Below are 27396 nucleotides of genomic sequence, written 5' to 3'. Positions count from 1 at the left end.
CTTCAGGGCCGTCTCTTCAGCCCATTGTACAGCAGCATAATGGAGGCTCAGAAAGTGAAGTGACTGGCAGAAGGACACCGCATACAAACCTCAGATAGCAGTTAACAGTTAGTCACATCTGACCCAGATCTCACCCATGTCGATGCCAGAGCTCCTATGAGTAAAGGAATCCCCGTATTGATGAAGCTGAATAGCACCAAGGCCCTTTAGTTGAGTAGAGAGCCTCTTCACCTCGAGCAGGGAGCTAACAGCATGCCGGCTACACTATTCACCGGCACCAGCGCTCGTGTGCAGGGAGCTAACAGCATGCTGGCTGCACTATTCACCGGCACCAGCGCTCATCTGCAGGGAGCTAACAGCATGCTGGCTGCACTATTCACCGGCACCAGCGCTCGTCTGCAGGGAGCTAACAGCATGCTGGCTAGGCTATTCACCGGCACCAGCGCTCGTCTGCAGGGAGCTAACAGCATGCTGGCTACGCTATTCACCGGCACCAGCGCTCGTCTGCCGGTGAAAGACAGCTGAGTGGAACATTATAGGGGGAGAGGAGAAGAGAAAGGCACTTTTGTAAAACCCAAAGTGATAGAAGACAAAAACATTATCATGCCTTTATAGATCTATCTATCTATCTATCTATCTTTTTATCTCTCTCTCTCTATCTATCTATCTCTCTCTCTCTCAATATATCTATCTATCTTTCTATCTTTCGTTCTTTCTTGACACCACAGCCTGATTGCAGCTGATCCATCTTCCCCTGTGAGAGGCGGCTCTCCTGTGGCCTTTAACATGAGTGAGCTGCCTGGCCGAGTGACAGGGGGATGTTGGGTAGCACACACCATGACAGTGTTCAGAGGAGGGTGGAGGGCTCTTGTTTTCCCTCGTTCCCTCCCTGTAAGTGTTTGGGTGGGGGTGACGGTGGGGGTGACGTGACAGAGGGACTGGGTGGTGTCTCTCCCTGGGCCCCCAGAGAAGGCCTGCTGACGACACCGGCTCTGCTCGTTAATGTGGCGATTAGTGCAGGGTGGGCAGAAGAGAGGGAGAGAGAAAGAGAGAGAGAGGGAGGGAGAATTACAGAGAGGGAGAGGGAAAGAGAGAATGGGATGAAAAGGGAGAGAGAGAGAGAGGAGGGAGAGAAGGAGAGAGAGAGAAATAAGGAGAGGGAGAAAGGGTGTGAGAGACAGAAAGGAGTAGGGGGGGAGGGAGAGAGGGAGGGAGGGAGTTTGGAGGTGTGAAAAGGATGACTGGCTTTATGGCTGGCGGCCTCATGGTAACAGCGCTGGACGTGCGTCAGCGGGCTGCCGGCTCCAGCCACATTTGAAAAGATCCATCTCAGTGGGGGGGGCCCCTCCCCTCCCCCATCCCAAAGTGACACGGCCGCTTCAGCACCTGCCTGACTGTGGCCAGATCGCTCTGCGTCAGCAGCCACACACACACACACACACACACACACACACACACACACACACACACACACACACACACACACACACACACACCCAGGCCTCCACACGCTTGGCTTGGCCTGTCCTCGTTATGAACATGAGAGGGAAGAAAAGACAGACAAAATCAGAGAAGAAATGCAGAAAGAATGAAGGAACGAAAGAACCCAGCCCTACAATCCAGAGCGGTTGGAGGTAGCTCAGCAGTGTCCCTGTCTCAAGCTGCTTGGGTCAATACACCCAACAGGGCCGGAACATTCAGATTGCATCGCACAGTCATGTTTGTTTGGAGTGGATCTGGGTGCAGCTTTTCAGAACATTCCCTTCAGTTGTTTATTATTTCAAAAAAAAAGATCTGAATATGTTTGTGTGGTTCACACACACAGGAGGTCACTGTCCCATGGACCTAATACTTAAGAGCCAAAAGGCTGTTTAAATCGGTTTAAATAAATGTAAATGCATGTTCTTAAATATTCCCTCTGAACTGTACTTGTGTGGGCAGATATGTATTTGCTGGGTGTGGCTCTGAGCGACCTGGGTGTGAGAGTGGGGAACATGAGGTGTTTGTTGGGTGCGCAGACTGAGCCAGTCTCTGTTAGCCTCGCTGTGAACCCAGCATCTTTCAGGGCGGTGATGTCACAATGGCCCAGCCATCAGTGGCTGCAGTGTTCTGATGACACTTGGTTGCCATGCCAGCAGCGCCGACGCCCCCTTGAGAAGCCCGGCTTGCTGTTCCCTTCCATATAATAACAGCTATTTATATCTGGTTGACAGTCCTGTTCGCTGGAGGGGAAAGCAAAAAAGAGAGCGAAAAAATGGTTGAGAGAGAGAAAGAGAGAGAGAGAGAGGGGAAAAAAAATCCAGACAGATTTCTTGCTGGCTGCACTAGAACATGGGCCTTGGGAGAATGCCACGTTGTATAATAAATATGTGCATGTGATTTTTAAATGATTTATGCCCTCATATTGTCGTGATGAGGCAGGATAACATTTGAGACATGCTCTAGACACTGTGTGTCTGGGTGTGTGTGTGTGTGTGTGTGTTTGCGTGTGTGTGTGTTTGTGTTTGCGTGTGTGTGTGTGTGTGTGCATGCATGAGTGTATGCGCGCACGCGTATGTGCGTGTGTGTGCCTAAGCTGCCAGAAGTTCTCATGGTCAGACTGCGGCGCATCTGATGTCGCAATATTTATGAAATTCTTTCAGCAAATATTTGCAGAGAGGGCCGTGTTTATGTCCACAGCACCCGGAGCTGGCCCCTGTGTTGGGCGTCATCACAGCAGGATCCCTCTCCCTCATGGGCAATCTGGAATATTCTACTCCTCGGATTTCCATCTGTACTGTTATATCTGAATTAAAATCCAAACTCAATCAGATTCGGTTCGCCAGTTCTAATTCGCAAAAATATATTTATATGCAGAACTGGGTATTTGGCTTGAATTTGATTTGGTTCTTGATATGACATTGATGCAATGCGACACAAATTATGTTATTTACATATTTAGATTTACTACATCAATTCAGAATCAGAAAAGATGACATTATGTTTAAGTCTATTAGCAGTGCGTATGCATTAGGAAGTTCAGATGGGAAGACCAGAGAGGACCCATAATGTTGGGTTTCAGGATGGATTCTAGACAAGTGACTGATTTGGTAACAGGGAAGCACTGTGACCTTTAGAGTGCAGGAGATGTGTTTTTAAAAACTCTCAGAAGAAATAGGAACGGTCCAGTGGGAAAATATCTCGACCATGCAGCAGGAAGAGTACTCTCTTGCTGCGACTGTAAACGCAGTCCTTCAGAGCAGAGTCTGTTCACTTCATCACCAAAATACCTACACCCTTATTCATCTATATGACCTTAACCAGTGCCCACATCAGTTTTTAGACAAATCACAGAATGAAATGATCTCTTAAACACTATAATGTTTTATGTAATGCCCCTCGCAATAAACAGTAAAATGGAATTATAATGACGTGGTAAATTAATTATTAGCCTCCAAAGACCCACTAAAGGAATTGATCTATGAAAATCAGAGATTGGACTCGCCTATACCACGCTTGTGGCATATATCTGTGAATAGTGCTGGAAAAATTGTCCAAATGTCCAACCAGCACACTGTGTTTGATTTGGGAGTGCTTCAGGGACCCTCAGCGCTAGTTTTGAGAGATCATGTCACGTGCCGCTGCATTAAACCTTTTATATAAGAGTCATTTCCCCTGGTAAGTGCAGCAGAGATGGTAGTGCTAGGCTAGGCATCAGTGCATAATCCGTGGTGCTATCCATCATTATGTTCTCCCTGTTTTTAAAAACAGAGGTTACATTACTCATAATCTCATTTCCGCAGAAGAGCACCCAGACACAGAATGGGACCAGTAGGACATTTTGAAAACTCTTTTAAGGGCCTTGGCAAAATGTGTCCTGCTCAGTGATGAAGCAGGTCCACCATTTTCCCTCCTCCCTCTTCTGATGTGTGCTCTGTCGCCCCCTGTAGGTGAAACTGATGAAGTACATCTGCAAGCAGCTGCAGTGCAAGCAGAAGGTTCCTGAGACGGAGAGGCCGCAGGCTCTGGACAGCTACCCACGACTTGGAGACTGGCTGCGGACCATTAACCTTAGGCCGGAGCTCATCGAGGTACTCACACACACTCACACGCACGCACTCACACGCACTCACACGCACTCACACGCACTCACACGCACTCACACACACTCACACACACTCACACTCACTCACACGTGTATGCCTATGTGTCTGTGTGAAATGTCTCGAGGCAGACCACATACAAGCTTGATCTTGTTGATATGCATTATGTAAGTATGTTATGTTATAGGTATGCAAGTGTGGTGTGTGGCAGAAACTGAACGAGGTACACAGCCTTTAGGTGTATAGCTTCTGTCTAAAACAGATGGGGAACCACTCCTTCAAAAAGGTTTTGTGGTCTTAATCTTATGCTCTTATGTCAAATAAAAAATGATTAGATTTACTATATTCACAATACAAGCTCCACAGTGGGACCACAATACAGGATAAGTCAGCACACCTTTCATTAGTGAGATTCAAATCTTTTATTTTGTCAATAATAGACAAAATAAAATGTTGTCTGTCATTATTTTTGATGACAGACTCAATCCTCCACGGCACATTTCTGGAGAAACGTTTTGCCATTCTTTAGAGACACATGTCTTCTGCTGCTGGGTTTGTGTTGCTCTGCCTTTCTCTTTCAAATACCCCAAAAGTGTTCTATTGGAAGTCAGGCAACATATTGGCCAGGTCCTAGTTTCCACTCTTTTCTTCTTTACAAACTTGCTTCATTTTGGCAGTGTGCTTTGGATCGTTGTCTTGCTGGAATATTCCTCTTCTGCCAAGCTGGAATATTCCTCTTCTGCCAAGCGTCTGTAGACTGGGAGTCATCTGGTCAGCCAGTAGTTTGGTACCTCCTCAGGCACTCATAGTGCCATCTATAAACGTCATCTCCCCAACACCTTTTGCAGCCCCCCCATATCATCCCACTCCCACCTCCGTGCTTCACTGCTGGGACTGTGCATTCACTGGCCAGGTTCATGTCAAACATGCTGGACCCCATCTGAGCCGTATCTGAGCCGTATCTGAGCCGTACAAATGTATCTTGGAGAATGTGAAGAAGAATGTGCTCCCAATATTCCTCCGGATTCTTTTCATGTTCTTTAGCTAAGTTTAATCTTGCAATTTTATGCCGAAGAGCTTGTTTCTTTTCTTGGACGCCGTCCAGAGAGGTTGACGTTATGCAATGTGCTTTGCACGGTCTGAGCTGTCACAGAAACTCCCATTTCTTTTGATAACCCTGTGCCAAGTCTGAAGCACTTGCCTGTTTCTCAGAGCTAGATTGTGCAAGTGGCCTGCTATCTGTGGAGCCATTTTAGGAGGATGGCCACTGCTGCTCTGATCAGTAGTGCTATGGCTCATTCTATACCTGCTGATTACTGCTGCAGCTCTGTTTCCTCTGATGTATGTATGTATATATATATGTATGTGTGTATGTATGTGTGTATGTATGTATGTATGTTTGTGGGTGTGTGGGGGTGTGTGTGTGTGTGTGTGTGTGTGTGTGTGTACGTGCCATTCACACAGATATATATTGGTTGCTGAATTTTGATTGGCCGTTGGCACCATTTTGTTGAGCGAGCCAAATGGTATAGAGTATAAACATACCAAATTTCAACATTTAATCTTAAGCGGTTCTTGAGATATTGAAATGTATCAGTTTATCTTCTTCGGTTCTTCAGATATTGAAATGTGTCAGTTGCAACACCTGCTATGGAATGTGGCCTGCACCCAAGGAATGTGGTCGTGATGAAGGCTGTCACATTTCACAGTTTGAACCTTTACACAAGATATTGGCTAGTAAAAATTGTTCTCTCGGTGGTGCTACTCTACAAAAACAAAAACATCATGCGCTAGGGTAATGTGCCTCCCAAAGGCCAACTTGCCATATAGATTTCATAATTTACTTAATATTTAATAAACGGTTTTAGAACTATTGTCCAAAAAGTGCTTTGAACCTACCCCACTTCACGGGGCACTATCATCAAGGCAAATGCACATCTGCCCATTTTGGTCTACAACCATACCAAGTTTCATGTGGATTGGTGAGGTGTAAGTATATGATATCGACGACCAAAAATGAGTGAAAAAGAAGGCAGAAGAAGAAGAAAAAAACGTTGACAAACAGGCAGCGGCGGTCATAATTATGCAATAGCTTGTAGCCTGCATAGATGTTTTTGTTTGGTGCTGAGGAGTGAAAATAGTATGGAAAACACATTGCAAAGTATAAATGTCTCTTTCTCTCTCTCTGTCTCTCTGTGTATGTGTGTGCATGTGTGTGTGTGTGTGTCTGACATTACAGTGGTTAAAGAAATATCCATCTCAGAACATTTCTGGGGTGGTATGTTCTTGTATCGTTTTTATAAAGGAACCACAAACGGAGCCAACACCAAATGTCAACTGTAGAGAGTAAACAAGATAATGAACGGTGTTTAAAGTTGGGAGGCAGGCTTGGCTGCAGGCACGGCAGATGCCTGATGCAGAGTCTCTTCTCCAGTCAGTTGTAAACATGAGAAATGAAACAGAAATGGAAATTTATGATTAAATTACAAATACTTGTTTAAAGTACAGAGAAATATAGGTCCCACTTTATATTAAAGATGCAGTCTACAATTGTTGCAACTACAATTGGTGAAAAGTTGTTGATATTTGAGCTCAACAGACAATCAAATTACACCCCTCCCTTCTGTGCTCTTGAAGCAATGTCTATGGAGTTCTCATGTAAGTATATTATTGCACATCAACAACCCTAACCCAAACTCCAAGTACATCTTTTAACAACATGTACTAATATTAGAAGTATATTGTACTTTTCTATTAAATAATGGCTTAAGTAGCCAGGGTGGATGAAATCTATTCTCTGTGATGTGTTTGCCCTGAAAAAAGACATGACATTTACACTCTGAGTGTAGGTTATGCAATGTTTATTCAACTGAGTATGTATGAGTGTAGGTTATGCAGTGTTTGTTCAACTGAGTATGTATGAGTGTAGGCTGTGTAGTGTTTGTTCAACTGAGTATGTATGAGTGTAGGCTGTGTAGTGTTTGTTCAACTGAGTATGTATGAGTGTAGGTTATGCAGTGTTTGTTCAACTGAGTATGTATGAGTGTAGGTTATGCAGTGTTTGTTCAACTGAGTATGTATGAGTGTAGGTTATGCAGTGTTTGTTCAACTGAGTATGTATGAGTGTAGGTTATGCAGTGTTTGTTCAACTGAGTATGTATGAGTGTAGGCTGTGTAGTGTTTGTTCATCTGAGTATGTATGAGTGTAGGCTGTGTAGTGTTTGTTCATCTGAGTATGCATGAGTGTAGGCTGTGTAGACTGCTACAAACCCTGCTTTGTTTAGAACCAGGAACTTAACAGAATATGAAAGGGTCCTCATACATGAAAGCCTTCCGCACAGACATACTTTGCTGGCACATACACTGAGCTGTTGTTCCTAAACAGGGTCAGGGTCCAATGTGAGTTTGCATTGGATATTTATTTATAATTATGTATATCATGTATGATAGATGTATTCACTTTAATTTACTTGATTTAATTCTGTATTTACAGTTTCATTGAAGAAGGCCACACTTTATATCAAATGTTCTTATTACTAAGATGAATAATTAATCCCTAACCCGCTAACCCTGAGTGCATCTTATAACAACATGCATTATAAGTTTAATGTGCTTATCGATTCATTATTGGGTGTATGGTAACCAAGAGCATATCATGTAAAGTCGGGCACAGACAGTATGACATTTATCGCCTATAACTACGCTCCTGAAGCTACACTTAAACATCGTTATACAGCAGAGACACGGCAGCCTTGGTAATGAGTGCGTCTGTGATTGCCTAGGATGCCACCCAGTGCAACAGATCCCCTGCACTTGTTGCCACGGCGAATCTCGAGTTCTCATTATGTAGGCAAATAGTAGCGAGTCCTCCGTGTCTTGACCCACTTCCAGTGACACCGTTAGCCCAGAATACCCTGCCAGCGCTGGGCTCACATGGATACTGCCGTTGTCAGCTAACAATGGGTCTCCTCAGCTGCCGTGGAAGTAAGTAGGGCTTACATAATGTTGCGTAACGCGCTGCTGCCGCGACCGCTGTGGTTATCTGGTTAAGAGCGTAGACGTGTGTGATAAGGCACCGGGAGAGGCTTGGCTCTGATGGATTCCATGGAGGGGTCACGTGATGGATCTACACCATTGAGCCACATGGCAACAGTAGCATGGCATAGTCATGGAGGGGTCACCTGATGGATCTGCACCATTGCGCCACATGGCAACAGTAGCATGGCATAGTCATGGAGGGGGTGTGAGGCTGTGTTGGCATGCGTGAGGAAGATAGCCCAAGGTCTGTGTTCGTGCCGAAGTATATTTGTCATGTTTTCATTGGAGGAGGGAGCCACTTGTGATACTTGGGCCATGATTTGCGATTTGTGAGGTTTAATGACCTGCTGGATTATGTCATTAATTGCATTGCGGTGTATCAAGAATTACTAATTTCATATCCAAATTCCAAAACGTATCCCCAAACTAAAACTCGAGAGTCAGCATTTGTTTTTACTCTGTTCATCTGACTCAAAACAAAACCTTTTGGTACTTTAAGACCACGGTTGATGATGTTATCCTTGTGGCAAAATAAAAGTCAGTCAAGGAATACATTTTTGAGAGATGATTCAAGAATATACACCATCAAATAAAACAATAACAACAACACGAGACATGAACATGAGCTAGCACTCCTCGTATCCTTGTTGCTTTAAGTCTTACTGAAAGTCAGCAGCAGGATTCTACTTTTTTTTTTAGCAAATCTAGTTTTGCTTTGCAAATGAGGACACTTTGAATATGACACCAAGCCTCGGACTCTACCCCTCACCCATTTTGTTTTCATTATTGTTTGAAATCCGATGTCTAGCGTGACACTTTGTTATTTCAACTCTGTAATGGTTGCCAGCAGGGAAAAACCCTCAATCCTTGATGCTTTAGAGACATGCTAGCCACTGACATCCTCACACTCTCAATCCCTGATGCTTTTAGAGACATGCTAGCTACTGACATCCTCACACTCTCAATCCCTGATGCTTTTAGAGACATGCTAGCTACTGACATCCTCTCCCTCTGAATCCCTGATGCTTTTAGAGACATGCTAGCCACTGACATCTTCACACTCTCAATCCCTGATGCTTTAAGAGACATGCTAGCTACTGACATCCTCACACTCTCAATCCCTGATGCTTTAGAGACATGCTAGCTACTGACATCCTCTCCCTCTGAATCCCTGATGCTTTAGAGACATGCTAGCCACTGACATCTTCACACTCTCAATCCCTGATGCTTTAAGAGACATGCTAGCTACTGACATCCTCACACTCTCAATCCCTGATGCTTTAAGAGACATGCTAGCTACTGACATCGGCACAGTCTCAATCCCTGATGCTTTAAGAGACATGCTAGCCACTGACATCCTCACACTGCTGCCTCTCTAACCTGAGACGATTGGTTCGAGTCCAGTATCTGACTACAACGACATGCTACCATGCTATTAAACCCACAGCAAACAGGCTGTATGATGTGCTGTGCTGTCTGGGACTGCCCTGTCATCTCAGCTGTGATGCACACAGTTAATCCCTATCCCTGACATACTGCACATCTAATCCCAGAGTGCCACGAGGTGCTCTGCTGGGGTCTTTGCCTGTGTTTGTGTGTTGCTGTACGGCGTACATGCAGCCATTAAACATGAATCTAAATAACCCCAGCAGACAGCTGTGCAATGTGGCTGCTCTGTGACATAACGTACATGATACGTATGAACCGTCTAATCCCAGAAATGCCACTGGATGGCCTGCTGGTCATCATATTTGTTTGTTTGTTTGTTTGTTTATATGTTTGTTTCCAGTGAGTTGCTTTTAGGTTTACTGTAATGAGAGCGCGTTATAAAAGAGACAGCTGTTTGTGTGTAGACGGCCCCAGCCCTGGCCCCCTCTAGGGTCAGCCGCTCATGTCACGCCAGTCTCCTAAATTCCTAAATTTCCCTCGGGATTAATAAAGTATCCATCTATCTATCTATCTAGTCTGAGCGGTGCTGTTAAAAGAGCCCGCTGCCGTGAAAGAGCCCGCTGCCGGGAAAGAGCCCGGTGCCGTTAAAAGAGCCTGGTACCGTGAAAGAGCCCGGTGCTGTTAAAAAGATCCGGTGCCTGGAGAGTAGCGGTAAGGGTCTTCAGTAGTCTCACTAGGTCAGGCCCTATGAAGGGACAGCGAGAGGGATGACGCTCACCCATGCACCAGACTCTGAATTTGAAATGAAACAAATCAAATATCATTCTTAGTGTCAGTGTTTGCATCTGTTGCCTTATATACACACACACAGCAGCCTTGTAGGAGAGCATGTTTGCAAACCGCCTGTGCAATAGGAGGATTGACTGCTAAACTCAAATGGTGTTCAGAACACAATAGCTTAAGAGGCTCCTCTGTGGGTCCATCTCCTTCCATCCAATCACCCGGCTCCTTAATTAGGTAATCAGATCATCTCTTTGGTTTTAATTAGTCTAAGAGGTCGCGTGCCCAGGGGACGTCCATGGCTCTAGAATTTCACACCAATTGTGTGTAGAAACACAAAGACCGGGAGGGTGAGTGACCCTTAGAGGGATCTTTATGACGGCCTGGTCCTATGCTGTGGTCCCTGTGCTGGTTTATGCCTGCTAGTGGCCTCTTTGATGGACAATTATAGCTCTTATATAAAATATAAAGGATATAATATAGATATGTATTAGATAGATAAAATATATATATATCTATACCTTTATTTATTTTATTTCTATGTACAATACGGAAATATACTAAAGTCACTTGTGCATGTGTGCACGTTTCATGTGTTTATATCATAGAACACATAGGTCTAAATGTAATTCATGTTTGTATGAGGATCATCCTTAGGCTTTTTGGGGCTGCAGCTGATCATGTTGCTTCTGTGTGTTTCAAAGGACGCAGGAATCAGACCTGGGATCTGTGGGTGGCAGCAGTGAGGCCATATTTGAATAAAACTCCCCATGTTTCGAATTAAACGGTTGAGTTGCACGGGGTGTAGGCACACACACCTAGTTTGTCTTACACAGACCAGTGAATTTTTGCAAATTCACATTCAGGTTCATGCCCTACTTATCCTCATGATGATAGTCTAGAGCCAGGTGTGCTTTCTGGTGTCTTCACTCATGTCCATTAGACCACTGTCAGTCATTTGCACACTGTAGACCACTGAGACGTCATTTGGTTTAGAATAAATGCTGTAGGATTGTTATAATTGGTCATAATAAATGCTGTAGGATTGTTATAATTTGGTTAAAATAAATTGGTGATTCTCAGTTCCTTAGTGCCCATGCTGTTTTGAAGTGCTTCTTGTCCACATTTGTCCACACAAACTTGTGTAAATCCAACAGTCCTCCAGTTGTCCACACAAACTTGTGTAAATCCAACAGTCCTCCAGTTGTCCACACAAACCTGTGTAAATCCAACAGTCCTCCAGTTGAAATGGCCGGTTTCATTTCAGTCTGAAAGAAGTGTTGAGTTTAGTATGCAGAACGTATTGGCGTAAGTACGCAGTCAACACCAAGGGAGAAATAGGGAGAAAAATGTGTTTTTTTTGTGTGTGTATGTGTATATAGGTACATGTGTGTGTGTAGGTGATGACCATGGGATAGTATGATACTCCAGTATGATACTCATGTGTTGTGTTCCTGTCCCCCTTGTCTCAGGCGGTGCCTGTGAAGCTGTCGTTGGATGCCCTGCTGCAGATGCCTGGTGTCCAGGTGCGTGAGACCATGAGGAGGCTGGGCTCCAGCACGGAGGAGTGTGCCAGGCTGAGTGCCGCCCTGTCCTGCCTGAAGAGCGCCACTGAGTCTGGTGAGTCCAAGCTCTGCCTCCAGCGCGGTTACGACACTCATATTAGCCTCAGGTGGAGATCGCACTGACCAGTAGTAGCCACATGAGTGGCCCATCTTTGCTCTATGTTATCTTTGCTCTGTCTTGCCACAGAGTGTCGTGGGTCACAGCTCTGCGTCCATGTTCATGGTGTCTGTTCTTGTCCAGTGTTTTCTTTGTTTGATCTTTATATGTCTGCCTTTATTCTTATCTCTGTGTGTATGAAGCGATGCGTTCTCCTCAGCTCTGTCTCCAGACTCAAATTAGCCTTAAAGCCAGGATGCACATGTTGACCTGGGAAATCGCTTTCTTTGAGCAACGCTCTGACTCAGCACAGCGCCAGCAATGTCAAAGGAAAGGATGTCCTTGGAAATGAATCCCATGGTCACAGTATCAGGGCCTTGACATGTGAACACCTTGAGTTCAGCTGCGGGGTGTTCAGTGAAGCCCTGTGAACACCTTGATCCTCTTGTTGAGTTCAGCTGCGGGGTCTTCAGTGTAGCCCCTGTGTTCAGGGGTCTGGTCTGAAGAGATGTTTGCGGCCCACAGGTGGCGAGCTGAGAGAAGATGGCGGCCTGTGGATGTCGGAGCCCACCAGACGTGACAGCGGCTCCCTGACGCCTTTGGACCAGCTGTCCGGCCTGGGGGGGCGCCCGCACAGCCCCTCCCCACTGGCCCGACCCCCCTCACCCCCTCCACCCCTTTCGCCCCCTTCCCCCACCCGCGCCTGGCACCCGTCCACGCCGCCGACGGCCATGTGGTCTCCCATGGTTACGCGGAGAGCCTGACGGATCCGAGCCCGTACTACTCGTCTCGCCCGGGCCGCATCTACGGGCACACGTCCACGCCACCCATCACGCCCCCGTCCAAACGGAGGCACCGGCTCAAGCCCCCCTGCACCCCGCCACCCCCCCTCCAGGAAGGTGCTCCACCTCCTGCCCAACATCACCCTGACGCGCAGCAAGAGCCACGAATCACAGCTGGGCAACCGCATCGAGGACACGCCCACAAACAAGTAGGTCACTTCCTGTTGGGTCATCATTGTCATCCTCTTAAATCCAGGGCTTGCCTAGAGGAAGGTTTTTCATAATTCATTTCTATTTTTTTATGTTTAGTTTTTTTATTTGCTTTTTATTTTTCATTTTTATTAAGTACAACTACTTATATGAACCATGAAATGAGACACACCCAATTCATTTCAGTCCATTTTATATGTATTGTATGTGTATATAATGTATCAATATAAAATATAATATAAAAGAACGTACTATTCACAATGGAAAATAGTCTCGAGGCACTTCACAGACAACAAGGCCATCATAAGTGTGTGTTTTAGATGACTTTTGGATGGAATTCTCTTTGGATGTACTGTAGTTGTTTTTGTTTGTCCTGGTTTGGCAGGACACTTTACCAGTGTAGTGTAGTGTAGTGTGTGTTTTTGTGTGTGTGTGTGTGTGTGTGTGTGTGTGTGTGTGGTGTGTGTGAGAGTGTGTGGTCTGAGCTGGAGGCTGCTTGTGTGTGTGTGTGGTCAGCAATGCCAAGGCCAAGTGTGTGTGTGTGGTGTGTGTGTGTGTGTGTGTGTGTGTGTCTGTGTGTGTGTGCGTGTTTGTGTGTGTGTGTGTGTGTGGTCATTTGCCAGGGCCAAGTGTGTGTGTGTGTGTGTGTGTGAGAGAGTGTGTGGTCTGAGCTGGAGCTGCTTGTGTGTGTGTGTGGTCAGCAGCCAGGGCCAAGTGGTGTGTGTGTGTGTGTGTGTGTGTGTGTGTCTGTGTGTGTGTGCGTGTTTGTGTGTGTGTGTGTGTGTGTGGTCATTATGCCAGGGCGTGTGCGTGTGTGTGTGTGTGTGTGTCATCTCTCTGTCTCATTCTGTGTGTTTGTGTCTGTGTGTAGGCCTGTCTGTTTGTGTCCATGTATGTAGAGGTGGGGGGCGCACACACACACACCCTTACACACACACACACACACACAACACACACAGACACACACACATACAGAGTGAAGCAGACAGATCACTCACACCACAGACAATGAGACAGAGAGATGACACATGCACACACACAGACACACACAGACACACACACACAGGACACACCACAGACACACACACACGGCTTAGCTGCTCCATTACTCTCTGTGTGTTTGGCCTGGTTTAATCCCCCCAGATTATGAGCAATGTCACAGCAGGATGCACTTCTAGGCCCTGATGTTCAAAAGAGGACAAGACACACACACACACACACACACACACACACCACACACACACACACACACACACACACACACACACACACACAACACACACACAGTTAGACACCAGGAAGGGTATATCACCCATATACATACGCAAATATCATCACACACACACACACACACACACCCACTTCCTTGCATGAATTGTCTCTATACTAGCAGTGATAGGTGAAAATTCACCCTAGTTACCTCAGGACTCCGTAGCTGCATATAAGTATATTTATTAGACCAAACAACAATTGCAATCGGGGCTCACTCCCAGCACAAGGCTGAAAGTGAAGCCATATTAAACACATCGCATAAGGTTTATATAGACAGAAGTTGAGCGTTCAACAGGGATAACCACGTGGGTGGATCTCTGACGTCCGAGGCAAGGATGGAAGTTTTGCACAAGGTCGGAAGAAGCACAGTTCGTCCCTTCTTATCACTTCTGGTCTAAACATGCTCTTGTACATATGCAGACTAAGTGGCACCTAATATTCTAAGTTACACAGACGCAGAAACACAGAAAAGCCATGTTCCTGCTTACATAAGTACATGATTCATATAAGGTAATTAATAATACAAAGCACTTGATTATTATATTCTTAAGTCATTAACAGTGTTTGGAAAATGATCTCCATCAAGCAGGAGTATAGAGACAACTGACTGGACAGAGGAACAGCTGCTGGAGCGGACCAGACCCTTACTGGGGCCCAGTGTCCCTTTCTCACTAGACTGCTATTAGGATTGTGGAGGCCACAAAAGCCATAGACTGGACATAAGTCCACTGGACTGCCATAGACTGGACATAAGTGACATTGTTGTTCTCCTGTGTGCAGAGCTTCCTATAGGCTCTGCTAGAAGAGGCTGTGCCATGCTCAATGTGACCCACACCCCCCCTGTTCTTTTTTCATCACTCTTCTTGTCGTTGATGTTTGGGGTCCTGTTAAACAGCTCGCCCCCACTCTTCCTCTCCGTGTGTATTAGCGTGTGATGATGATGATGATGATGATGATGATGATGATGATGTGGGCCCTAGACTGGGCTCTGTCTGAGGGTCTGGGCCTGCCTGAGGCTGCCTCCTCAGTGCGCTGGATGTGGAGCTGTGTGTTTGACTCATGTGTGTGATGAGAGCCACAGAGAGCCCACACATTCGGCTGATGGAAAGACAGCGACAGCTGAATTTCAGTTTAGCCAGATGCATTATGGGAAGAGGGAGGGGGTGGGTTGTTGGTCAGTCCTACAGCAACATTCAAAAGGCCTTTGTTTTGTTTTTGTGGAAAGCAGTCATAGGAGAATAGCTGCAGCGCAGGAATCTGATCACGGTTTTGAGATGCCCCTTCAAAGCCAACAAACATGCCCCTTCAAAGCCAACAACATGCTGCACTGGTTTGACTTGACTTGAATTGAATTGAATTGAATTGAATTGAATTGAATTGAATTGAATTGAATTGGATGGAAGAACTTCCTCATCTCCTCATCAAGACACCTATGCACTTTAGGGTCTCTCTCCCATGAGTGATCTGAGTGGATATGAGTTCTTTGTGACTCTTGCCACAGTGTGGTCCGTTAAGCTGCTTTGAGAGCGACGCCTGCCCGGACACCTGGCTTGGCCCCTGACGCACGCGTGTCTGTGTGTCCTCCTCATTGAGTGATCTGAGTGGTACGCCTGGCTTGGCCCTGCTTGGCCCTGACGCACGCGTGTTTCATGTGTCCCCCTCAGGTGCGCCAAGAAGAACAAACTGTTCCTGAACGTGCAGATCAATGGGAACGGCTGCGAGGACTCGCCCTCGCGCTCCCCGCTGCTGTCCGCCCGCACGCCCGGCGCCACGCCTGCCACCGCCCCCTACACACTGCCCGGCACCCCCACGCTCCTGGAGGAGCACAGCGGCCTCAAGAGTAAGTGCCCTCACATCACACTGGCCTCTCTGCCCATGTTTAGGACAGCTTAGTACTGTGTAGTGCATGTCCCAGATGTTTATATTATGACTAGTGCACCTCAGTACTGTGTAGTTCATGTCGTAGATGTTTATATTATGACTAGTGCACCTCAGTACTGTGTAGTTCATGTCGTAGATGACTAGTGCACCTAAGTACTGTGTAGTTCATGTCGTAGATGTTTATATTAATGACTAGTGCACCTCAGTACTGTGTAGTTCATGTCGTAGATGTTTACATTAATGACTAGTGCACCTCAGTACTGTGTAGTTCATGTATTAGATGACTAGTGCACCTAAGTACTGTGTAGTTCATGTCGTAGATGTTTATATTATGACTAGTGCACCTCAGTACTGTGTAGTTCATGTATTAGATGTTTATATTATGACTAGTGCACCTCAGTACTGTGTAGTTCATGTATTAGATGTTTATATTATGACTAATGCACCTCAGTACTCTGTGGTAAATGTCGTATATGACCAGTAAACCTTTGTACTGTGTAGTACATGTCGTAGAGGACCAGTGAACCTGGTGTAGTACATGTTTCAAACAGTATATGACTGTCACACTCTGTCATGACAAGAGTACCTTTTTAGTGAAAACAAATAATAAACTTTTCTCTTCTTAGCATAATCTTTTCTCTGTTGTTTTTTTCTTTTCTTTGTTTGTTCCTCTTGAACCAGATAACATAACAGTTCACCGTAGCTCCCCTCAGACGGTCAGGAGAGACATCGGCCTGAACGTCACACACAGGTTAACTCCTCCTTCCAACTTTTAGGACATTTCACAACCAGATATCAAGTTATTAATATACCATGTGTACAAATTAAGGCTATTAACAGGCTATTCATGATAAGGGGTGGGAAGGTTGTACAAACCCAGGTTAGGGTAAGGGGTTGGGGTTGGGGTTGATTTAGCTACAGAGCCTTTAACATCCATCTCCACTGGTTTTGTGTGTGTTTGCCAACCTTGTTCCCTTGCTTCCACTACCAGTTCCGCATACTTAAGCATAATATAATCTATATTGTCATTAGTATGTGTACTTCTATGGTATGGAACCATAATATAATCTATATTTTCATTAGTATGTGTACTTCTATGGTATGGAACCACTGCTCCAAAGCAGTGGAGCAACAGCAACATTTACAGAAATGTAATCCTGGAGGTGAATTTCCATCTTTCTCTCAGATTCTCCACCAAATCCTGGCTCTCCCAGACCTGCCAGGTGTGTCAGAAGAACATGATCTTTGGCGTGAAATGCAAACACTGCAGGTAAGTCCCCCACCGGTCATGGTGACACGTACCCGTTGCCCCTGTCTTGTGTGTGCTGATTGGTGGTGTGTTCGCAGGTTAAAGTGTCACAACAAGTGTACCAAGGAGGCTCCTTCCTGCAGGATCTCTTTCCTCCCAAGTGAGTGTGTCAGTCTGCTCAGTACATTCACTTAAGTTCAATTTAATTATTCTATTTCTATTTTATTCACTGTACATTCACTATAGTTCAATTATATTATTTATATTTATATTGTAGTCACTGGTTGATGCACACCAACATACACTGTTCATCATCAATCCAAAAAAGGGATCATAAATGTACTAAACCTTTTTTGGGTGGGGGGGGAGGATTCCTACACCATTAACGGTGAACATTGTTAAAAGGCAGTTTACGCGCCCCAGGGCTGGGAGTAGGATCAGTGTCTGTCTGTGTGGATTCCCTCCCTGTCCTTTCCGAGTGTCCTTGTTCCACTGGGGCACCATAGGCTCAACTCACACGCTGAAACAGCAAAATGAAAACTGCACTTATCTGTATTAAAAGCACCCGTCATGTCATGTCTTACAATAAGTCCAACAGTAATACAATAAAGCGATCTCATTTAGCCATTGCAGGGTTAGTGTTGAGCCTGTCTGCAGTCTGGCTTCACCTCCCGTCTAGCTTGTCTGTAAAGCCTCTTTTTCCATGTTTGTCTTTGAGTGTTCTCACACTCTCTCCGTCTCTTCTGTAGTCACTAAGATCAGGAGGACCGAGTCCGTCCCGTCTGACATCAACAACCCCGTGGACCGTCCGCCAGAAGCTCCGCAGTTCGGCACCTTACCAAAGGCAATAACCAAGAAGGTGAAGCCCCTGAGCCCCACCAACACCAATGATTTGAAACTATTGTGCTGTGAAGGGCTTTGATTTGCTTTGTTTTTACGTTTGCACAATGCTGTCACATGCCTCGTGGGTAGTCATGGTGCGTACGTTTGTGTACATTTCCCCAGGACCACCCGCCGGTACTGAACCAACTGGACTCCAGCAGCAACCCGTCCTCCACCACATCCTCCACCCCTTCCTCGCCCGCCCCCTTCCAGCAGAGCAACCCCCCCAGCGCCACCCCACCCCCCAATCCCTCACCTAAAGGTCACCGTGACAACCGCTTCCACTTCCCAGGTGAGTGCTTGGACGTCACACAGCCTGCAACACATGTGCTGTGCACTGCTCTTATGCAAACCAGGGCCAGATTCACTTGAGATGTCAACTATGAGGGGAAGAACTCTACTCTTGGACCCGGTCCTACCCCTGATACCCCTGGGGTGTAGGCCACATCAGGGCTGGTCACACCATGTCCCTGGGTCAGCTGATAGAGCAGATCAGCAGGAATCAGTATCAGGACTCAACCCTGTCCTGATGAGAGGGTATTTAACCTCAGGCTCATGTTCACCAACCCTGTCCTGATGAGAGAGCATCAGTATTTGACTTCAGGCTCATGTTCACCAACCCTGTCCTGATGAGAGGGCATCAGTATTTGACTTCAGGCTCATGTTCACCAACCCTGTCCTGATGAGAGAGCATCAGTATTTGACTTCAGGCTCATGTTTACCAACCCTGTCCTGATGAGAGGGCATCAGTATTTTACTTCAGGCTCATGTTCACCAACCACACATATGCCAGTATAACGGAAGCCATCAGATACAGCCCTGTGCGGTGGGTAAACCTCACTCCCCAACACCTTAGATCTAGGACAGATGACCGCCCTGATACAAGCAGCACATCTGCTGGTGCGAATCCGGCCTGATCTGGCACAGATATGGTTTCTGTGTTTCCGTGTATTCATGCTCAGTCTTTCCCAAACAGTCCTATCATGTGACTCTCACACACACACACACACACACACACACACACACACACATACACACACACACACACACACACACACACACACAGTACATGCATGTTCAGTGACTGCGGTGCATCTATTAATACTGTAGGCCTACTAATGAGGCATAGTGCTCCAGGTAAGACTGTACTAATGATGGATATTAACCTTTGCATTATTTTCCTGTGTGTGTGTGTTAAACACATCACTTCCTGAATGCTGTAAGCTAATAGTGTTTTGTTTTGTTTTGTTTTTGGCAAGCTTGTTTAACTAAGAGATTCTTACCTTCATTAACCCAAAGTTTCTGTCCCTTTTTAACCCGGATGTTCTCTCTCTCTCTCCCTCTACTTCTCTCCCTCTCTCTCCCTCATTCTCTCTCTCTCTCTCCCTCTCTCTCTTACTCTCCCTCTCCCTCTCCCTCTCTCTCTCTTTCCATCTCTCCTCCTGTTGCTCTTGCTACTTGTTTTTGCCCTATCTGTTCCCAAGCTGCCTGCTACTTTCAGCATAGACAGCAGTTTATCTTCCCCGGTGAGTTAACATTCCCTGAATGGTTTCCCTCACGTCCCTCTTCAGCCCTCTTGCTAGTTTACATGAAGTGTATAACCTGGTGGTTGAACTTGTCAAACAGTTCTGTTGAATGCTGCTCTTGAATGTCAACATCTTGAATGCTGATGAGTGTGCTCCTGCTTGGGGTCTGGTTGTATTTAGATTGTGTGTTCGCCCCCTGCTGGTGACCACTGTCATTACAGTCTCTATCTGTCTGAGAACACCCATTTTAATATGAAGGTCTTCTAATCTAGTAGACCAGTGGTTACCAAACTTTTCATGACACGACCCCCTTTGACAGTGACCCCCCCACACACACACAAAAACACACAGACACACAAAACACCAAATAGCTTTGTTTGTTACAGTGTAGCGTGCTGAGAGAGCACTGCCATACTTCATTGAACTAGTAGTTGATTGTTTAGGGATTGTAACTCTGTGCCCCCTCCCCCCTCCACCCCCCACCCACACTTTGGGAACCATTGCTGTAAACAAACATTTTATCCAGTTAAACTCTTCTTTACACCGAACTCAAAGTCTTTTTATCCGCACAGATGTGTCCAGCTCAACCCTGCTGCATTCTGAAAGTGGCCTTCCAGACACTGTGTAAGTGAGCATTCTCGCCGGGAAACCCCACCTCGTTAAAATGCTGTTTTTGGAGGATTGTTTTTTTACTTTAACAGTTGTCGTTCTGTTTTGACCTCAGTATTGAGAACGAGCCGACAGCAGAGGTCCTGAGGGCTGAACTGGCTGAGGATGAGGATGGAGAGGTAAGTCTGGACGGAGCACTTTATTAGAAGAGTAGACTCATATGGTTTGATACACAGCTGTATGTTATGGCTTTGGTGTGTTTAAGAATGAGCCATAACAAACACTTTGCAGCCTTGAAGTCAAATTTAGTGTTTTTTTGTATTTAAATTAAGTTTGAAAGTGTAATAACATACCATGTGTATTACTGGCATATGTTTGTTTTTTGAACATCAGTCAAAAGTAAAATACTGATGCCTTCTCATCAGGACAGATACATGATCAATTGCTTCATGCTGATCGTAACATTCCCTTTTAGGAAGAAGAGGAAGAGGAAGAGGTTGAGGCAGAGGAGGAAGAAGAAGTAGTAGAAGAAGAGGACGAAGAGGAGGTCGAGGAGGACGACGAAGAGCAGGCAGAGGAGTATGAGGAGGAGGAGGATGGAGTCCACATGGGCTCAGACGGGGAGTGCGATGGGGACGAGCTGGACGACCTGCCGAGCTCGCGGGGCAGTGGCGGCGGGGGCCACTGGAGGGGCCCCATCTCCCGCAAAGCCAGCCAGACCAGCGTCTACCTGCAGGAGTGGGACATCCCCTTCGAGCAGCTGGACCTGGGCGAGCTGATCGGCAAGGGCCGCTGGGGCCGCGTGCACCGGGGCCGCTGGCACGGCGAGGTGGCCATCCGCCTGCTGGAGATCGACGGCAACAACCAGGACCACCTGAAGCTCTTCAAGAAGGAGGTGATGAACTACCGTCAGACGCGCCACGAGAACGTCGTGCTCTTCATGGGGGCCTGCATGGCCCCGCCACACCTGGCCATCATCACAAGGTCAGACTCAAGGACAACGTCAGCTTCACTCTGTTATGCTGGTCCAATGTCACTGTCCTCATGGGGGTTGATAGAGATAATTTCCAAACACTGTTAATGACTTAAGAATATAATAATCAAGTGCCTTGTATTAATAATTACCTTATATAAATCATGTACTTATGTAAGCAGGAACATGGCTTTTCTGTGTTTCTGCGTGTATCTAACTTAGATTATTAGGTGCCACTTAGTCTGCATATGTACAAGAGCATGTTTAGACCAGAGGTGATAAGAAGGATCGAACTGTGCTTCTTCCGACCTTGTGCCTTGCCTCGGACGTCAGAAATCCACCACGTGGTTTTCCCTGCTGAACGCTAAACTTCTGTCTATATAAACCTTGTGCGATGTGTTTAATATTGCTTCACTTTCAGCCTTGGGCTGGGAGTGAGCCCGATTACAATTGTTGTTTGTCTAATAAATATACTTATATGCAGCTCCGGAGTCCTGAGGTAACTAGGGTGAATTTTCACCTATCAGGGGTCTACAGAAGAAAGGGGCTTAATTCACTTAGAGCAAGCCGATGATGACATGCATGGAGATGTATAAAGAAATAAATACACATCCAACATGAATCATTTGGGATAATTAATTAATTAATTAATTAATTAACGCATGCATGCACTAATGAATGCAGTTTTTAATGCATTTTGTGTACGCTTTGGTTGTTTTTTCTTCACAGTTTCTGCAAAGGGAGGACTTTGTACTCTGTCGTGAGGGACACTAAACACAATCTGGATATTAACAAGACAAGGCAAATCGCACAAGAGATTGTAAAGGTATTATCATTTTCCACCCTTTTCTATGAGCTGCCACGCTCATATCCATCCTGAATCCTAATTCAGTAGATTCTTGTGTTTACCTTCCTCTTGTACTCATATCCGACTCTACTGCCTTGTCTATTAAATGCATGTTGTTTTATTTCATTTTAAATTCATGTAACCTATTCTCTATATTTGTAGGGAATGGGCTACCTGCATGCCAAAGGCATCGTCCACAAGGATCTGAAATCCAAGAATGTCTTTCATGACACCAACAAGGTGATCATCACAGACTTTGGCCTCTTCGGGATCTCTGGAGTGGTCCAGGAGGGACGGTAAGAAGTCCTGCTCACTCTTCCCAGCTCACGCTTCCCAGGCCCAGGTTTGAAGGAGCAGAATCTGTTTCAGCTCAAATCTGGATTTGTTCCCATGTTAGCTGTTGTCTGAGCTGTCATGACGGGAAGACAGAGACTCTGTATGTGATATACGTGATTTGGGTGTATTTGGGTGTGTATTTGTGTGTATGTGCGTGTGCCTGTGTGTGTGTATATATATATATATATATATATGCATCCACATGTGTACATTTTGTGAACGTTTGTGTGTGTGCACACATTTTATGTGTGTGTGCGTGTATATCCTATAGGCGTGAGAATGAGCTGAAGTTGCCACACGGCTGGATCTGTTACTTGGCCCCGGAGATCGTCCGCAAGATGAGCCCCGGCAACAACGAGGACAGACTGCCCTTCTCCAACGCTGCTGACGTCTACGCCTTTGGGTACGTCCCCCTCTGCTCACACACATCAGACACCACCAGCATATAAGACATACGAGTATGTACTTGTTTTTGTCCATCAAGGCCCACCGTAGTGCCCTCATGCTGAAGGAGCAGTGAAAAGTCAGTGTTTATCAGTATAACTCTGATTTCGATGTTTTACGAGTTCTTTATGCGTTTGTTTACCTTTTCTGGAACCACAGCAAAAAACAAGATGCATAAAAACAAGATGCCTATACTGCCCAAAGTATCGTGCAACACTGGCTATTTATGATGCCACTCAAATTACCTCATTTTTAAAGTCTATGGATATTTTTTATACAACTAAAACTATTGAATGCACCTCTAACCATAAAGCCTAAAATACTATAGGACATTATATGTAAATTCCTGCACTGGTGTGAAGGGCTTTTGCCTCCCTCTTGTGAGATTAAATGTGTCTTTTGACCTTCCCCTCCCCTCTGAAGGACCATATGGTATGAGCTGCAGGCCCGAGACTGGCCCATCACCAACCAGCCTGTGGAGGCTACCATCTGGCAGGTGGGCAGCGGGGAGGGGATCAAGAACGTGCTGGCCGAGACCAGTCTGGGCAAGGAGGTCACGGTGAGTAGAGACAGAGATGAATGACAAAACTGCAAAGGGGGAGAGAGGGACGGGGGTGTTGTAGGGTAAAGTGTTCCCAACTGTTATCCATTGATGGACTGTGAATAGAGCATATCTCACAGAAAGTTCTTTCATCGTCTCCCACTTTTAGAAATGTAAATATGAGCCTGAAATGTTTCCATCATCCTGCCCTCCCCTGCCCCACCCTGTGCAGGAGATCCTGTCTGCGTGCTGGGCGTACGACCTGCGGGAGCGGCCCACCTTCACCCAGCTGGCGGACATGCTGGAGAAGCTGCCCAAGCTCAACAGGAGGCTCTCCCACCCCGGACACTTCTGGAAATCCGCTGAGTACGTATCTTAGCCGTACCCTCCCCAGATAGAGACCACAGGAGGCAGCTGGCATTTTAGACCTACGGGGGGGGGCAGAGGGCAGGGGCTCCTGATGTTTCCGTAGGACATAAAAGAGTAGAATGGAAACCATAGAAGGGAACACCATTCCGTAGGACTCAGAGCTTCCTAGTTTGAGTTTACCCGATGACACTTATCGCTATGGAGACCAGTCAGCTTTCTAGAGTCATCACTTGGCAAATGCATGTCATTGAGGTCTACACAGGTTACTATCCTCCTCCATGTTCGACATCAAGCAAAGGCTTGGTGGGAGTTTGAATGGCCATTGTTCTTCTCTTTTCTTAATCTATGGTTGTTCCTACTGCTCTTGCCATCATTTTATACATAATTCTCATATCTGTATACCTGACCTCTTCTGTCTTCTTAATTCCTGCTTTTCAGTTGTTCATTTTGAGGCATATGCTATAAAAAGCATAACATACTCATATTCATTGGCAGCAACACTTATTATAATGTACTTATTTCTAATCATTAATTATATTAATTAATTATTATAACTTCTGCCTCTTGAACATATCCAGTCCCAAATGGCTCAGATTAGCCAGCTGCTATCTGAGCCAATCAAATGATGAGAATTTGACTTCAATAGCCACCCATAGGCCTCCATTGATCAGGGGCCCACAATCTGTTTTGATTATAGCTAGCTGGAAGATTTGATTGGCTCATCAATAAGTCAATCATAGGCAGAAGGTGGTGATAACAAGGCCTCCATTGGCCAGGCCACCACCGTCTGATTTGATTATGGCTAGCCACACCTTTTCCAGTGGGGTACGCCAAGTACGTGGGTTAGTGACAAACCTGGCTAAGCTAACTCACAGTAAGTGGTAAACCTCCTAATAGAAGAGCCCTATAGCTTCATTCTCCTAGCAAAACAAAGCCATGGGGCTCTTCTATTAGGAGGTTTACCACTTAACATGGTTTGTCACTAAACCAGGTCATGTGGCCATCATCAAAACAAATCTAAATCATGGACTTTAAATGCCTCCTGGGTCTTCAAGTGTAGATCTTGCTTCTGATTTCTGACACTTGTTATTGCACCTTGCACACCCACATAGGTTCAACATAGCTTATTAAATGGTTTATTTTAAAACAAGTCTCCCTACATTATGAACAATAAGGATTTTCATGAGATTTTCCTATCATGTTAAATTATCAGCACTTATCTGTTCTATATTAACATAATGTAACCCTTTCTCTTCTTCCCTCTCTCTCTCCTTGTCCATCCCTCTCTCTTTCTCTCTCTCTTTCTATGTGTCATGCTTCTCTTTCTCTATCTTTCTGTCCTCCTTACTTTTTCTGTGTATTGTCTGCATGTTTTCCTGACGCAGGTTGTAGCTGTTCATACGAATCCTAAGCAACGCAAAACAACTAAAGCCTGGGTCTGCCTTGCATGCATCCTGAAATCCTTAACTTTCGGATTTAAAGAAAATAAATAAATAAACTAAAGCAAAGCAAAGCCAAGCGTTGACTCTGCCTGATACAGATTCTGCTTCCACTAATGCAAGCTTGATCTTCCACCTCCTCCTCCTCCTCCTCCTCGACTTTTGCGTTTCTCTGCCGGCGGGAGTGGAGAATCTCGCGCAGCAAGAGAGGAGCTAACGGACTACTACACATTTCCTGCTTCTGACCCATCTAAAACTCTTGCCTTTACGTGTTTTTTTGTTTTGTTTTTGTTCCGGTTTTTTTTTCTCGGAGGAAATTAGTCTTTGGTTCTCCTCTCTGGCTTGTGGTGTCCTTTGTGAAATGGACGTGTGTTATATCAGTGTGATGGCGACTCCCCCCCCCCACACACACACACACGCACACACACACCATCATGCTGCTGTGACATGTTTCTTGCTGACAAAACTGGCGACGGGAGTCAGACTTTCGTAAAACACAGCTGGTCACCAAGCTACTGCTGGACCCTCTGGTGACTGTCCATTGCACCTTTGGCATCTCTGACCACTGAAGTGGCATATCCAATCTCTCTCTCTCTCTCTGCCTCTGCACTGCGCCCTCCTCCTCTATCTCTCCCACTATCTGGACAGTGACCACTGCTCCCTCTCCCACCCTGTTGTGTATATCCGGCTCCAGAGCTTCAGGACCGGGCCACTTCAATTTACAGATGAAAAGACAACTCTCTCATGTTTGTTTGTTTTTTGTTGTTGTTGTTGTTGACATTGTTGTGTCCCATGTACTGTGTTTTTCACACTGTCCACCAGTGTTTGTTGGGACTCACAAGACAATGTGCTATAGCAACAGCTACACTGACCTTCAATGGAGTCTTTAAAATGGAGTCCTCAATGGAGTCTCTGAAGCTGGATTCTAATGACGGAACCATATCACAGACGGACACACAGAATGTCACTGCGCTGTCTTTGTCCTGCGGTTTCACCATAGCCCACAAAGGAGTGGGATGCTGAGAGTACGAACAAGCAAACATGCCAAAAGGAGGAGCAAGTGTCCTCTCAACCTTCGACTGATTTCAGATTTAACACTACGTGGTTTATTCATTCCAAGTAGACTTTGAGTGATTTCAGACTTAACACTACGTAGTTTATTCGTTCCAAGTAGACTTCCTTTGCACTGGGGAAAAAAAGAGAGCTGCAGCAATCTAGCACGTTAGTGTGTCCTCATTAGTTTGATAAACATTACCTCTGGTGTGTGCCTGTGTGTCTGTATTTTGTGTTCTCATTTGCCTATGCCAGTGTGCATGTATTGTAATGTGTGTGTGTGTGTGTGTGTGTGTGTGTATGTGTGTGTGTGGGTGAGTGAGTATATTGTGTCTGAAAATGTAGTTAATTCTGTGAAAGACTTAAGTAATTCTGGTATGAAAAAAAACATAGGTGACGTGTAATATACACATATAAATACAATTTTCACTGTACAGCTAATAAACATGCTGTAATTATTGTACATTTGTACATTTTATATATATTGTACATCATAACATTTTTGAATAGGTACAGCTCCCCTGTTCCAAATGTACATATAGCCTATCTTTATATTTTTTCATGTACAAAATGCTGTAAGAAATCAATTGTACATTTTTTAGAATGGGTCAATACATGTTATGTCATGTCAAATTCATATTTTTGTATTGCATGTGGCTGCCATTCTGTACACTTTCTGTTGTCATCTTGGAGAGACAATAAACAATGCTTGTCATGTGAGAAGGCCTGGACCACATGTCTCTTTCTTTCCCGCTTTCTTTCTTTGATTGATTTTAACTTGACTTTAATGAATGAATTAATTAATTAATGAATTAATTGATTGATTGGTTGTTTTCCTGTGTGTTAATACAGTAAATCAATTGTATATTACAGCACTGTTGCTATGACATTACAAGTACAGAGTTTAAAGAAGATAAGTCATGAGTATGCAGATAGTTGCAAAATAACAATTCTGTTCATTGAAAGGTTATCATTTTAAAAAGCTACACCGAAGCTTAGTATAATATCAAATATAATACAATGCTAAATATG

General features: G+C 45.3%; 1 pseudogene; it reads left to right on the top strand.

Moving 5' to 3' along the window:
* Positions 1-252: 252 nt before the first annotated feature.
* On the top strand, positions 253-27084 carry LOC122129254 (annotated as a pseudogene).
* Positions 27085-27396: the final 312 nt, after the last annotated feature.

This window comes from Clupea harengus, unplaced genomic scaffold, assembly GCF_900700415.2.
Source record: "Clupea harengus unplaced genomic scaffold, Ch_v2.0.2, whole genome shotgun sequence".
NCBI lineage: Eukaryota > Metazoa > Chordata > Actinopteri > Clupeiformes > Clupeidae > Clupea > Clupea harengus.
Note: the sequence above shows the minus strand (reverse complement) of the source record. Positions and strands in the feature narration are given on the sequence as shown.